This window comes from Aedes albopictus, chromosome 1 (assembly GCF_035046485.1).
Source record: "Aedes albopictus strain Foshan chromosome 1, AalbF5, whole genome shotgun sequence".
In the NCBI taxonomy this organism is placed as follows: domain Eukaryota; kingdom Metazoa; phylum Arthropoda; class Insecta; order Diptera; family Culicidae; genus Aedes; species Aedes albopictus.
Genome location: NC_085136.1, coordinates 247,819,371 through 247,833,578, shown reverse-complemented (window position 1 = coordinate 247,833,578; position 14,208 = coordinate 247,819,371).

The following is a 14,208-nucleotide window of genomic DNA, read 5'->3' as shown; positions in this document are numbered from 1 at the left end:
TCTGAAAAGTCACAAATTGTTAATACTTCACCCTGTTTATGAGATTATTTTTTATCCCGCAAAAATGAGGATTGTTCTTTATAAATGAAATCATGAGTTATAAGCTTATCAACTTTTTCTACAAAATACGGAACAAACTCGTCCATAGTCTTAGTAATAGTTTCCAAATTGCATCGATAAGTGGTTAGCCATTGTTGAAATAAAACCGTTTCTTTATCATTCGCTTCTAATAATGATGTTAGTTCACTGGTTCTAGGCACACAATAATACAATTTCAGCAAACAGAATGCTGTTTTAAGCATTCAGATATCAAAACAAGCTGAGAAACAGGTTCTATTCCAGTTGGGATGTAACGCCAAGAAAAAGAAGGCACCCAATCAAACAAAGTTGTAATGCCCATTGAGTGTTATTAACCCTACAAGGGTTACCTGGGGTCCATTGGACCCCAGGCGCTTTTCAGAGCTCGTCTTTGATGGAACACACTCAGCGAGGTGACGAAACTGAGGCCATGAAAGTATCCCTTTTAGGGTTAAATGGGTATAAGGATTCTTGATACATCCTGTACGAGTTAATGCGCAACACGCTAAAAAAAATAACATGAAAAAGTTTTTGTTAGAAAAACTTTTTTTCCTTAAAAGTGCCCATCTTGTGATGTATGGAGGAAAGTTAGGCAACAATATTGACTTTCTTGAAAAAAAAATTCAAAACATAAAAAAGTGGGCATTTTCTGTAAATTGACTTTTAATTTTAAAAATATATTTTTTAGCGTGTAAAAATGTATTTATAATTTTTTAAATATTTTTTCATGAAAGCTTGGACAATTCTCTAAAAGTCCCCCATACAACACTTTTCTATAGGTATTGTCATTTTTGAGTTACATCGATTTTTAAAAATTTTTCGAAAAAAAGTTAGGCCCTTTTCAAATGTTACTCTTGAAAATTTTCGAAAATTTAAGTATGCAAAGTTGCTTATAAAAACCTAGTCTTTATGCCCACCAAGTTTCATTCGATTCTGAGAGGGTGTTGCCAACCACTGGTCGAGTTGGCGCGAAATTCGTCATCTGGAATATTTTGCGTGTAAAAAAATAAAATAAAGTTTAGTGAGTTACAGAATGACCCGCATTAAACGCTTAAAGGTAGGCAATTTATTATATAATCAGCTTACTTTCAAAATTTTGCTATTTCCAAGTAAAATTTTAATGTAAACATCAATTTTAACTCAAAACTATGTTCAATAAGCCTACCATGGATGAATAAAAGTATTTTGTTTGTGAATCGTCTGATACACAAAGCGTTGATAAGAGCCTAGGCGATTTTTTTTATTTTGAAATACAACTTTTCTTCTTCTTTATAGCCCTACGTTCCTGGAACTTGGCCGGCCTCTCTTCAACTTAGTGTTCTTTGGAGCACTTCCACAGATATTAATTAATTAATTAATTAAGGGCTTTATTTGCCTGCCATTGCATGAATTTGTACATCGTGTGGCATGTACAATGATACTCTATGTCTAGGAAATGCAATATTTTTACCGAATTTGGTACACATTTAAAAAGTCGATATTTTTATGTAAAATTTAGATCAATTAGCATAGAAACTTTCAAAAGTTCTTCAAATATGTTCACGTCAAATGTTCTTCCATTGAGACAGAATTGCAGCCCCCTCAGCCGTTGAAAGACTTGGAACCCATAATGACCAACTTCACCCAGCTACGATAAAGGTGGGGAATCACTCAGTCCGTACGGACAAGGCACGTCAGGGATGAAACAAGGACTCCATGTTCACAAGTTGGCTCGCGGAACTAGAGCTAGAAACTGTCTCCAAAGCACTTTCATATACCCGCCTTGTTAAAATGTCAAACATTTGTATGCATATGCCTACTAATATTACAGCCATTCCATAGAAAAAAGATATAGTGCGGTTATCGTGAAACTTGGTGGGTTTGTAGTTTTGAAACGTACACGGAAACAAATCCGATCCTGTTTTTATGATTCACAAATCATAAAACATAAAGATTTGTTATTTTATGAAATCGTGATCACGAATCATAATTTCATAATCTGAGCAACTAATATCATGGTTCGTTGCATCCATTTTTATGAGCTTGAACTCATGTAAATTATCAAGCGTTACGCGCACTCCACACACCTGTCAAAACGTGGTCATTCAGTGTGTGGTATCGTTGGTGATTGGTGGAAAAATTGAAAAAGCTATTATTTTAATTGAAATATAGTTTAAAATACAATAGTTATGTCACTTTTTTGTGTTATTAGCGTTCTAGTGCGTTCTCGAAACCATTCTCTTCAAGAAACTGGTATGTAAAATGTGCCGAAAATGTTTTCTTACGTTGTTTTACTCATTTTTAAATTCGATTGCACACCATCGTTCTTGTTCTAGCTCAAACGTGGCTGTCATTCCTTGTCCAATTCCATTCCGACTTCGTTTTTTTTCCAGTTCCGGCGCAGTCAAACGACACCAGCCCCATCCCGACTGCATAGTTTCGGTCGCATAAAAAACGACGCAGGCACCGTCCCGGCAGTGTCCGGTTCTGTTCCTATACCGGCTTCGTTTAGCGACGCGTGAGTAAAAAAGCGTGTTGAAATATCTTTCAAACGATTGAAAAAATCATTTGTATCAATCATTCTCATTCCAGCTCAACCGGCTGCGGCTGTCATTCTTCGCCCCGGATCCGTTCGATCCCGTTACGGCTTCGTTCCTGTTCCGGTCAAACGACACCAGCATCATCCCAGTCGCATCCTAAAAAAAAAAAAGACACAGACACGTGCAATGCTTCCAGTGAGCTATTTGCTCTTTGAAGGAAGCACGACACTAGAAAACGGACTAGCATGCAACGCCCAGTGGCACAGCCGAAAACTTTTCCTGACAGCTGCGGCGGGAATCGAACCCGCGCTCCTTAGCACGATGCGGCTAAAGGCTTGGTGACCTTAGCCACACGACCACGAAGCCACATTATTTGTGCTATTTAATATTCATCATAGTAATTACTACAGAAACGTATTTTGCTATCGGGTCATCATTAAACCACCTCCGAAATGGCGGCATTTTTTTTAATTTTTTTTTAATCCACCAGACTCATAAGCGATGCGCACCCGGAACCATGATTCGAAATCTCTAAAACATGATTTAGCTTCATGGTCCTAGAAAATCTGTCAGATTTATAAGCGATGCGCACCCGAAACCATGATTCAAAATCTTAAAAATATGATTTAGCTTTATGATTTCAGGAAAAAAGTAACGCATTGGTAGCATTACGAGACAATGGATCATACTATCATGATCACAAATCATGGTGCTGGTGCAATGTACTAGGCTCATGAAATCATGAGTCGTTTTTATGACTTGGGAACAGAATTTTACCCGTCTAGGGTGGCCAATTTTCAGATAGGATGGTCCTTAAAATCAAGGTTTTTACAACCGGATTTTAAACTTCTTTTTTTGTATAAATTTTTTGAATTCTTTTTCAGGAAAAATACGCTGAATGGGCCAAATTGTGTTTTTGTGCAAAAAATGTGAAAATATTTTAGTTTTTCAAATTGTCATGGTCTCGGGACCGAAGAGGTAATCTGATTTTATATTTTTATCAAAAAATTCAGGAGATTTGGCGTCACATATCAAAAAAATCACAGATGTATGTTTTTTTAGTTTTTAAAATATGGTTTTTTTTTGAAAATAAAATTCATATCCATTAACTATCCCGAAATTTTGACAGGGATCAGGACAAAACACAGCGCGAGAAAATTTTGCATCCGTTTTCGCGCGCGGCACACTACGATCTCGCAATCAGCTGGTACAGGTCGTTCACAAAAATGATGAAAAGCAAGGGACCTAAAACGCTGCCTTGAGGTACTCCAGAGGAGATGCTGAAGCTGCAAGAAACGGTCCAAGAGATACAAATACAGCCATTTTGTCACCCAGTGTGGACTTCTAAGGTGGGTCATGTTTTCTACGATTTCTGCTAATTCCGGAAGCTCAGAGTTGGTGCTATTCAACACCTACACCGCTTGTAGACTAACCGGAATGAACTGTTGAAGGCGAAGATCGTTGAAACAACACGCTTTTCTTTCGGCTAAAATATAAACGACTCATAAAAAAGTGATCATTTTCCATTACAAAATCAAAAATTGGCAATAAAGAAGTAGAGGTGGGAGCAATAATAAACTTCAAAATTTCTATAAACAAATCTAAAAATGCACAAATAAATCAAAATTTCCCATAAATAATTGATTTTCAAGCAATAAAAAATGTCGAAATTTTCACGAATAATCAAATAATTGCAATAAATAACTAAATTTTTTTTCCACCAAAAAAGTTAAAATTTTCCATAAATAAATAAACACCAAAAAAGCAATTGAAAAATTTTGAAATAAATACGAAACAATGCGCAATTAACTTGAATGCAATTCTAGCTAAAAGTATCGGCTGAGCCATGCGGCGAAACCGCATAGAGGATTAAAGAACTGAGGCGGCAGAAGGCTGCCGAAGTTTCCGAAATCCGACGCGCCGTAACTGCGTCGATTCGGTTCTAGGCAATCCACAGATCCAAGAATTTGCCCGATAAATAGAATGCGACCAGAGATGTTATCCCTTTTCAAAGTCCGATGAGCGTTTGCGAGTTCGGACAGCAAGCGATTGTCTGTTAAATTGCACATATAATTTCAGTCTTGTCATCATAGTTCGAAATGTTTTGCTGGAAAAAATATAGTTTTTTTTATTGCAAATGTTGATTTAAATATTTGTGGAAGTTCTGGCATTTTTTATTGCTTGAAAATCGCTTTCAATTTGTTTATGGAACTTTTATACTTTATTATTGCTTCCACCCCTATTTATTGATTGGCAATTTCCAAATTATTTATGGAAAATTTTAAATTTATTAAGGGGTGTGTTGGGAATTGCCAACAGAGGGAAAGACTTCCGAAATAATAATTCCACAATTAAACGACCGTTTTTTTGGGATTTGCTTGCAGAGGGATTATTATTTTCCTGAAACGTACAGGAAATTAAAATAAAACGTATTATTTTGGTTCTACTATCGTAATGGGCCAAACACTGGTAAACATGGTGTAATCTTATGGTCATTGGTCGGTAATAACTTACGTTTAGTCCCGTTTCTGTCTTAGGTCCAGTCTGCTTGTGAACCGGTCTAATGTTGTGTTGAAAATCAGTGTAAAGGGGCTGTCCATTAATTACGTAAGGGTTTTCGGGGGGAGGGGGGGTTTAAAAAATCTTACGCGCCATACAAAAATATTTGGGTTCTCATACAAAAAATCTTACAAGGGGGGGTGGGGGTGTCGAAAAATCGTGAAAACCCCCTTACGTAATAAATGGACAGCCCCAAAGCAATACTTGCGAACTACGAACTAGTGAATCGTATCCGTACTCTTCAGCCGTACTGTAAGATTTAAATTAGGTTTAAGTATTACGTATGTGTTAGCTTACATAATCATTTACCACTCTAGTCCGTGCTCTAGTTCACAAGTTTAGTTAAGCAATTTAAGTTACGTTTACTCTTTTAGTAAGTCGGTGAGAATTCCTGGTAATTCACATTTAGATTAGAAAAGTTCATTGTTGAATACTACACTATACTACCTTCCTACACCAAATGATATGGAACTTAAGTTTCTTACTCATAAACTCAATTTGAAATTCACTTTAAATGCGTTTGAATTATGGGAATAAACAACTTAACCAGATTTGGCTACTGGTATCATGATCTGCACATTCTTTTACTCGATTTCTCCTTTTCTGCCTATAAACAATACAGACTCATCGCTCTGTCAACCTATTTCAATAGCCCATTCCGTACCTACCGACGAGGTTCTTCTTGACGCTGTCGATAAGTCGTTCCCAACAACCACCCATGTGTGGCGAAGACGGTGGAAGAAACTGCCAGCTGGTGTCTGCGTCAACAAACTCCCTCATCAGTTCTGCTTGATCAACGGCGAACATCGCTTCGTTCATCTTCCGCTCCGCTCCGATGAAATTCGTCCCTCGATCGCTGTGAATTGTTCTCGGTTTCCCTCTCCGCGAGATAAAGTTTCGCAGCGTCATAACACACGAATCGGTGCTAAGAGAATGTGCGACTTTGATATGAATTGCGCGTGTCGTAAGACAGGTGACAAGCATTCTCCAACACTTTTCTACTCGGCGGCCAAGGACGGTCTCGTATGGCCCAAAAAAATCGACGCCGATGTGGGTAAAAGGGCGTGCGAAGGCATCGAGTCGAGCTGTCGGTAGATCGGCCATGATCGGGACTCTTGGAAAGACTCGTTGGTTCTTGCAGCGTTGGCAATCCCTTCGGACACTGGCGAAGGCTACGCGAAGCTTCGGGATACTATGTATATTTCTGCCGGATTTCGTTGATTACGGTATCATGGTTTTGATGGTGGAATTTTTGATGAAAATGTGCAATAATCAATTTAGTGGTAGGGTGGTCACGGGCAAGGATAATTGGATGTTTAGCGTCTTCGGTTGCGTAGTCGCAATTGGTGATGCGGCCTCGCATCCTTAGAACTCCGTTTTGGTCTATCCACGGCGATTTTTGGTGCAGTGGACTTGCTTTAGGCAACGGTGTTCTGGATTGCATTGGTCCATGTTGCGAACGTTGAAGAAGAGCGACTTCATCGGTATAGGCCTCTAACTGCGTCTGACGAAGAAGGTATGCTTAAGCTGCACTTATTTCTGGACTGGATAAAGGGCCGCTTATGATAGACATGTTTAGGCGCTTCAACTTGCAGTTGTTGGAGAAACGATGTACAAGTGCGACGACTCGAACTAATCGACACCAACTAGAGAAATCATGAACTCGTACTACAGGTTCCGGCGTGACGAAGTGGGACATTGTGCTGGAACGGAGCTCAAGATCGGTAGTGTTTGATCTTCTCGACTTGCATGGCTATTTGTCTTCTGGGTGATAGAGGAATTGTGGGCCGTTGATCCACCCCGCTTCAGGCTTCAGATTAGGAAGTCCTTTCCATTTCGTTCCGTCATCTGCAACGTTCAAGTCAGTTGGGACGTATCTCCACTCAGTCATCTCTGTCAATTCGAGGATCTCGCTGATCCGAAATGCTACAAATGACGAGTAGCGGCGGTGATCGGATTCTATTCAGCACAACACATCTTGCGAGTCGGACCAGAAATTTCGACGGGAGACTTGAATTGTGAGGGATGCGGAGACTGTTCGAGCCAGACGAGCACCAATCATAGCTGCTTGTAGTTCTAGTCGAGGTACAGACAAGAATTTTAAAGGTGCGACTCTGGTTTTTGCGGCGACTATACTGCATTCCACGGTGTCATCATAGTTGAAGCGTAGATAGCAAACTGCCGCTATACCGTTTTCACTGGCATCCACAAACGTGTGAAGCTGCACGTCTCCACAGTCGTTGCTCAGGCCACTAGAGTAGCATCGAGGAATGCTTATCTGTTCGATTTGGGACAAGACTTGGAGCCAGGTTTTCCATCGTTCGAAGATGTTTTCGTCGACTTGATCATCCCAGCCGATGCAGAAGCGCCAGACGTCTTGGAGCAGGATTTTCAAGTACATCAAGAACTGGGCAATCAATCCTAGCGGGTCAAACACGGACATGAGGACACGCAGCATCTGTCGTTTCGTTGGGCGGTACTGACCCTCTAACAGTGCTCGACCGTAGCGTTCCCATCCAACATTGAATGTAAATGTATCCAAGTCGGTACACCACCACATACCGAGCACCTTCTCTGTGGCTAGTTCTGGCGACAGGTCGAGATTCTTTTCTTCAGCGTAATTCTCCTCTAAAGCATCAGCAACACGTTTGGAATTACTGATCCAATTACGTATCTCGAAGCCACCTTCTGCGTGTACTTTCTTCACTTGTTTTGCGAGTGTAATCGCCTCCTCTTCTGTTGCCACGCTCATCAGCATGTCATCAACGTAGTGGCACTTCTGAATCACTTCGACAGCATCTGGGTAATCCCCCTTGAAGCGCTCAGCATTTAGATTTTTCACAAATTGGGTGCTGCTTGGGGAACAACACGCCCCGAATGTCATTACCTGTAAAACGTAGACTGAGAGTGTCCCATCTTGGTTGTACCAAAGAAACCGCTGGCATTGCTGGTCTTCCGGACGTATGCGCACCTGCAGGAACATTTCACGCAAGTCTCCAGTTAGGGCTACCCGACCTTCACGGAATTGAACAAGTATGGTGAAAAGTTCACAAAGTTGATCAGGTCCCTTGAGTAGCACAGAGTTTAGAGACACTCCGTGGGAGACCGCAGCCGCATCTCACACCATTCGAACCTTCCCTGGTTTGTTGACGTTCGTTACGGGAAATATCGGAAGGTACCATGTTCGGGTGTAGTTTTGGGAAAGTTCGTCTTTGGTGAGTTTCCTGGCGTAGTCTTTTTCAACGAACTCGGTTATCTTCTTGTTAAGGACGTCTGCTAGCTGAGGTTCTTTATCCATCCTTTTTCTTAGGCACTGCAGCCGTCGAAGAGCCATCGGAAAGCTGTCCGGCAAGTGAACATTATCGTAACGCCACAATAGTCCTGTTTCGTAGCTGTTTTCCTTTAATACTGTGCACGTTTGGAGCAGTTTTTGTGCTCTTTCTTCTTCTGCAGAGAGGAGACGTTTCTTCGGCTGAGCAACTCCTAGGCTGTCTACTGCAAAGTACTCCTTCATCATTTTGTGTAAATCTTCGTCTGAAGGCAAGTCGGTGGCGCTGATATGAAATACAGAGTGTACAAGATTGGCGCCATCATTTCGATTTCCTCCTCCACAAATCGTCCACCCTAGTCTAGTTTTGACGGCGATCGGTTCGTGTAGTGCTCCCTCATGGCTCTTCCGAACCAGACTGAGGTACTGATCCTTCATGCCGATAAGAATCCGCGGTCGGACGTCTTGATAGGAAGTGATCGGTAGACCTTTGAGGTGCGGAAACAGCCCGGACAACTCTTCGAAGTTGAGTGTCTGCGATGGAAGAAGTAGTTCAGCAACTGTGCGTACTCCGTGCATGGTGTACTTCCTGGACCCATTGTGTTTTATGGTGATTTCTAGCTGAACGCTCTTTGAGCTATCTCCTCGACGTTTTGCGCCTCCAGTCCAAAGCAAGCATAGCGGCGTATCTTCTCCGCCTAGCTGTAGTTCTTCTGCCAGTGCTTCGTCAAGAAGGGTGAGCTCTGATCCGTCGTCAAGAAAGGCGAATGTCTCGATAGACCGGTGCTTTCCATGCAACACCACGGGTAAGTAGCGGAACAACACTTGGCTAGAGGTGAGCTGATGAATATGGCATCCATGCTCGATCGAATTTAGCGCTGGAAGTGAAGCGGATTCTTGATTCTGATTCAGCGGTGGTTGTTTACTTGTATCACTTGGAAAAGTATTTGACGGCAGCGGTGAGTTCTTCTGCTCGTTGTGCAGCAATTCGTGGTGCTTTAGCGCGCACCCATTCCTTCCACACAGTTTGGCTTGGCATCCGCCCTTATTCGCAATCGACTTGCAGTTTCCTTTGCATACTAGGCAGCTATCACCTGCACCTTTCTCGTTGGATCGCTGCTACAAATGCACACCGTGGTGAGCAGATAACATCTCTAACTGGCGGCCAAATCAATCCAGACATGTACGGAGGCGAGATGCAAGTTTGGAACCCAGCAGCTGCGCGAGTCAATAGCACTCGCTCGTCTCTACCAGAACCAAATCCTCCAGATCCATTCCCAGTACCAGAGTCCATGTTTAGCTGCCCAGTAGATCCACCAGCGCTCAACGATGGAATACAACGATTGAATCTCGGGTCGGTGAATCAAGCTACGTTACCGATACAATCTCGACCGATCTCTAGTGCCGATCCATCCCGTCGAGTTTCGATAGCACAGCTACCTCACTCTAGCGCCACTCACTTGGCTACCTTTTCTTTCGCATCACCTCAATATCTAAAATTATGTTCCATAACAATTCCGGAAATTAAAACAAAAACAAAAAAAGAGTTGTCAAATTTCAATGAGCAAGGTGGTGTAGGGTGATCAGTTTGTCCGGTTTACCCCGGTTATTCGACAACAGTCGGGTAATACGGTATTTGTTATAACTCATTTTGCTTTCAGATTGTTATCAATACCGTCTGTCGAGGTGTCATTGGGTCACTATTCTGCAAGTTTGGAAGACGACGAGAACGCGTACTACAAGAATTCATAATTATAAGATAATTGGCATCCACCGTAGGATTCTCTGACTTATGGTGAATCTGTGGGATCTTTGGCCCAAGGTCACCCCAAACAACGGTAGATTATTAATTTAAAAATTTGTTATTGCAATGTTTTATTTAACTGGTCTTCCAGGAACATTTGTTTTCTTGTTCCTGTTTTTGTTATTTCGCCGCTCATGACAGGCAAGTTTATAACATGATATGATATATTAATAACATAAAAATAACTCTTTTCGTTACTCAGTGATTTTGCCAAAATAACACATTTTATTATGCTGTTGTAAAGTGCTCGGGTAGCGAAGCATTTCTAAATATTTTATTGGATTATGATACCTACATGACGACACACATCTTCCCAGGTCGCAAGAGAATTTTGTTAAACCGTGACGACCAGTTTCCCATTCCAGCTTGTCGTTTACTCATCGTATATCGCCCAACACCACTTGCCGTGTACCGAACACCAATCGAACGACCCCGAACGAAAGGGGGCGAAACTTTGATAGTCCTCCTCCTCTCCTCCTCTTCTTGGCGTAACGTCCTCACTGGGACAAAGCCTGCTTCTCAGCTTAGTGTTCAATGAGCACTTCCACAGTTTTTAACTGAGAGCTTCCTCTGCCAATGACCATTTTGCATGTGTATATCGTGTGGCAGGCACGAAGATACTCTATGCCCAAGGAAGTCAAGGAAATTTCCTTTACGAAAAGATCCTGGACCGACCGGGAATCGAACCCGTCACCCTCAGCATGGTCATGCTGAATACCCGTGCGTTTACCGCCTCGGCTATATGGGCCCTTAAAAACTTTGATAGTGTGTAGCTATAATTTGCACCTTTTTGGAATGCACAAAACTGTGAAAATTTAATCAATGCAATATTTATATGCAAATTTGTTACCGGCTCATTGAACCGAGCGTTCGTCGTCGTCGTCACTCAGAACTTAGGTTCGTTCTTTGTAAACGCGTCAGGTAGGTTAGGCACCTCTCCTCTATGTAGCACATCTAACGCTCTTCGGTTGATGCTTCTCTTTGGGAACGACCGGCTGCGATTACGGCAGGGATAAAATTGACGCTTTGATTATTTTGATACTCAAGCTGCCACGGTACGTTATCCTTGGCGGTGGGAAAAGATGAGATGGTTTACCACGGTATGCTTGATGCACGGTTTCCTTGAACACGCAAGTTGTAGAATATACTTTTATGCAATTCAGTATCATAATTTACATTTTATATAACTCATTTTGGTATCATAATGGCCGATTTTTCCGAACTGGCTCATTATGCAACTGCAATGAGTTGCATAATGAAAAATAGTTGTATAATGTTCATAATGCAACTCATTTGAGTTGCATTATGAATATTATGCAACTCAAATGGGTTGCATTATGAAAAAATCATTGCATAAAATTTTGTATGGAACTCGTTGCAAAACTCGATTTTTTCAGCACTCTTCGTATTTATCCAACTCGGCAAGCCTCGTTGGATAAATGTACGACTCGTGCTGAAAAAAACAACTTTTTGCAACTCGTTACATAAATAACTAGTTTTAGACAGCTCTTAGTTGGATAAAGTAATAAAACTAGAAGAGAATGCCTTGTGTGATTAGGGATGTAATGCCAGAATGAAAGAAACACTAACATTGTAGAAATTACTGATCCTCGATTCTACAGAGAAAATATGGAAAGTTATTGCCCGTTTAGAAACACCGTGCCGGGGGGCTTGCATGTTGCAAGCGCAGTGCGATTTTGCCTTCCCCTTTTGCATCCTCATGAGGAAATTTAGTTATTACGCTCCATTTGCCCTAATACAGTGAGTGTGGGGAACGCTAGATTCACTTCGCTTTATAAAAGGTAAGCTTTCATTGGAACTGATTGCGGAATCGAGAAACTTGAGCTCTCCAGATGATTACCCAATCTGAAGCTGGGGCACGGCTAGCGCGATTATGTCACATAAAAGAATGTCATGACCTATCGGATGACCCAAAAAGATCGAAAACGAAAAACGCGTTCCCCGAATCTGTAACGCGACGAGATACGGTGACGACGACGATTATGAAACCAATTAAGCTGTGTCCAACCTCTTTCTGTGAAAAAAGACGACGACGACGAGGACTCCTTCAACCTTGAAGCCTCACAACACAGCCATACAAGAACCGGCCGCAGCGCGGCAACCTCCCCGTTTATGATCCTCCGTTCGAGAAGCCCCATGACACCAAAGTTTAACCATGCCCTGAAGGCTCTGTTCAGCGATTTTTGAACAGATCCCCATCGTTTCCCCAAATTCCTCCGTCCGCCCCTGTCCCCAATCCCACCACGCGTAATTGGCTGATTAATTCCCATTCATCACAAAAATGGTCAATTATGAAATCACCCCGGCGATGATCGAAAGCGAAGCCGCAATTTCGCCAACCGCGTGTGCATTAATGGCATTTTTTTTCTTCCTCACGATGGTGGTGCCGAAGCACAAAAAGGTCAAGCAAAAACAGGCGTTCTGTCGCGTATCGCTACGTGATAAGCCCATTGGCTTTAGGGTGGATCTGCCGGATCAGTAGCGATTCATTCCTGTTCTCTGCTGCACTTATGTAGCCCTTCCCTACGTTCTCTACTCTGTTTAGAAGTTTATCGAAGTGCTGCTACCACCTTTCAATCCCCTCACGTCCGTCTGTCAACAGACTTCCGTATTTATCCCGGCATATCTCGGCTTACAGCGAGAAGCCGTTGCGGGATACGTTGAACTTCCAAACGGCTTTCAGAAACGGGTATGCAGCTTCCGCTTCTTCAGGTACGGTTCCTCATTCTGTCGGATTCCATGCTGCAGCAATACCGTCTGCGTTGCGTTCTTCTTCTCCTCGCTATGCACTACTCGTCAAACCATTTGTTCCATCGACTTCGTTCAATGTACTAGGCATCGTTGGAAAAGTCATCAATACCTCAATGGTTTATTCGTTACGAGCACTACCCTCTTAATAGAAAAGACCAGTTTGCAAATGATCAAAGCTTTTGGCCACCCTAAAGTTGCACACTTACATTGGTATCGACGGCACTGCCAAAAAAAACCTCTCGATCCGACACGCTGTGAAACGCCCGTAAAACCGGCTTGTAAACAATTTGCACTTCTCTGTTGCGCGGCCTGTTCGCTGTCGCTCTGCCAAAACGAACGTTGCCGGTTTTTTTTTTCGGCTACCGCTGCCCACAGGATGCACCGAAAATTTACACAACCCGAAATTGCATCAGCAGAGGCGCAACGAATTGCGAGACTGGATGCCGTCGTTTCGCGTCACGTCAGTGCAATGCAATGGTCACGGGATGGGCCGGGAAGAAGGGAAACTTTCCCTTTCAGCCGTAGTAAAGCTGGCGTGGCAGAGTGGAGCCGTCAATTGGTTGCCACGGTTGTCGTTTCAGCTTGGGATATGGCTGGCCAATTCGAGGGAATTCATTCATGCAGGAGAGTGCTTTCCGCCGAAGTGAAACTGCAAGTGGTTGGCAAGATGCCGAAAAAACTGGGCGAGTGATTTACATAGCAGGTTTGTTTATCGATATGAGAACTTTTGTCAAAAACGTTCCCAGCAAAAACAACCCAAAAATTAATTAGAAATTCGATTGAAAACTAAATATATCACGAAAGCTTTACAACTACACCTTTGTGCATGTAGCGTTATCCCTGCCACGACGTCAAGATAAGCATAGGAGACCTAATCGCTCAGGAAGGCCAGGAGGAGAAATTCAGACCGACGCACAGTGGGAAAAAATATGTATAAAACGCGAATAAAATCTATATCTCTGCTCGGAGTAGATGGATTCGAATGAATTTTTGACATGAACTGCCAAAATCTCTACAGTTTGAGATAAGGAGGGTGTCATTCGCCGCACTTTGCTGGAAATTAGTTTATTTAGCTCGTTTTACCCCACTCTCTCTCACATACACCATTTTGAGAAAATCCTCAATGAGGATTCCTCATATATTCCCGACTGACGTACAAAATAAATTACTTATTTAACTCGTGTGTGTGTAAAAACTTGCATAGTATC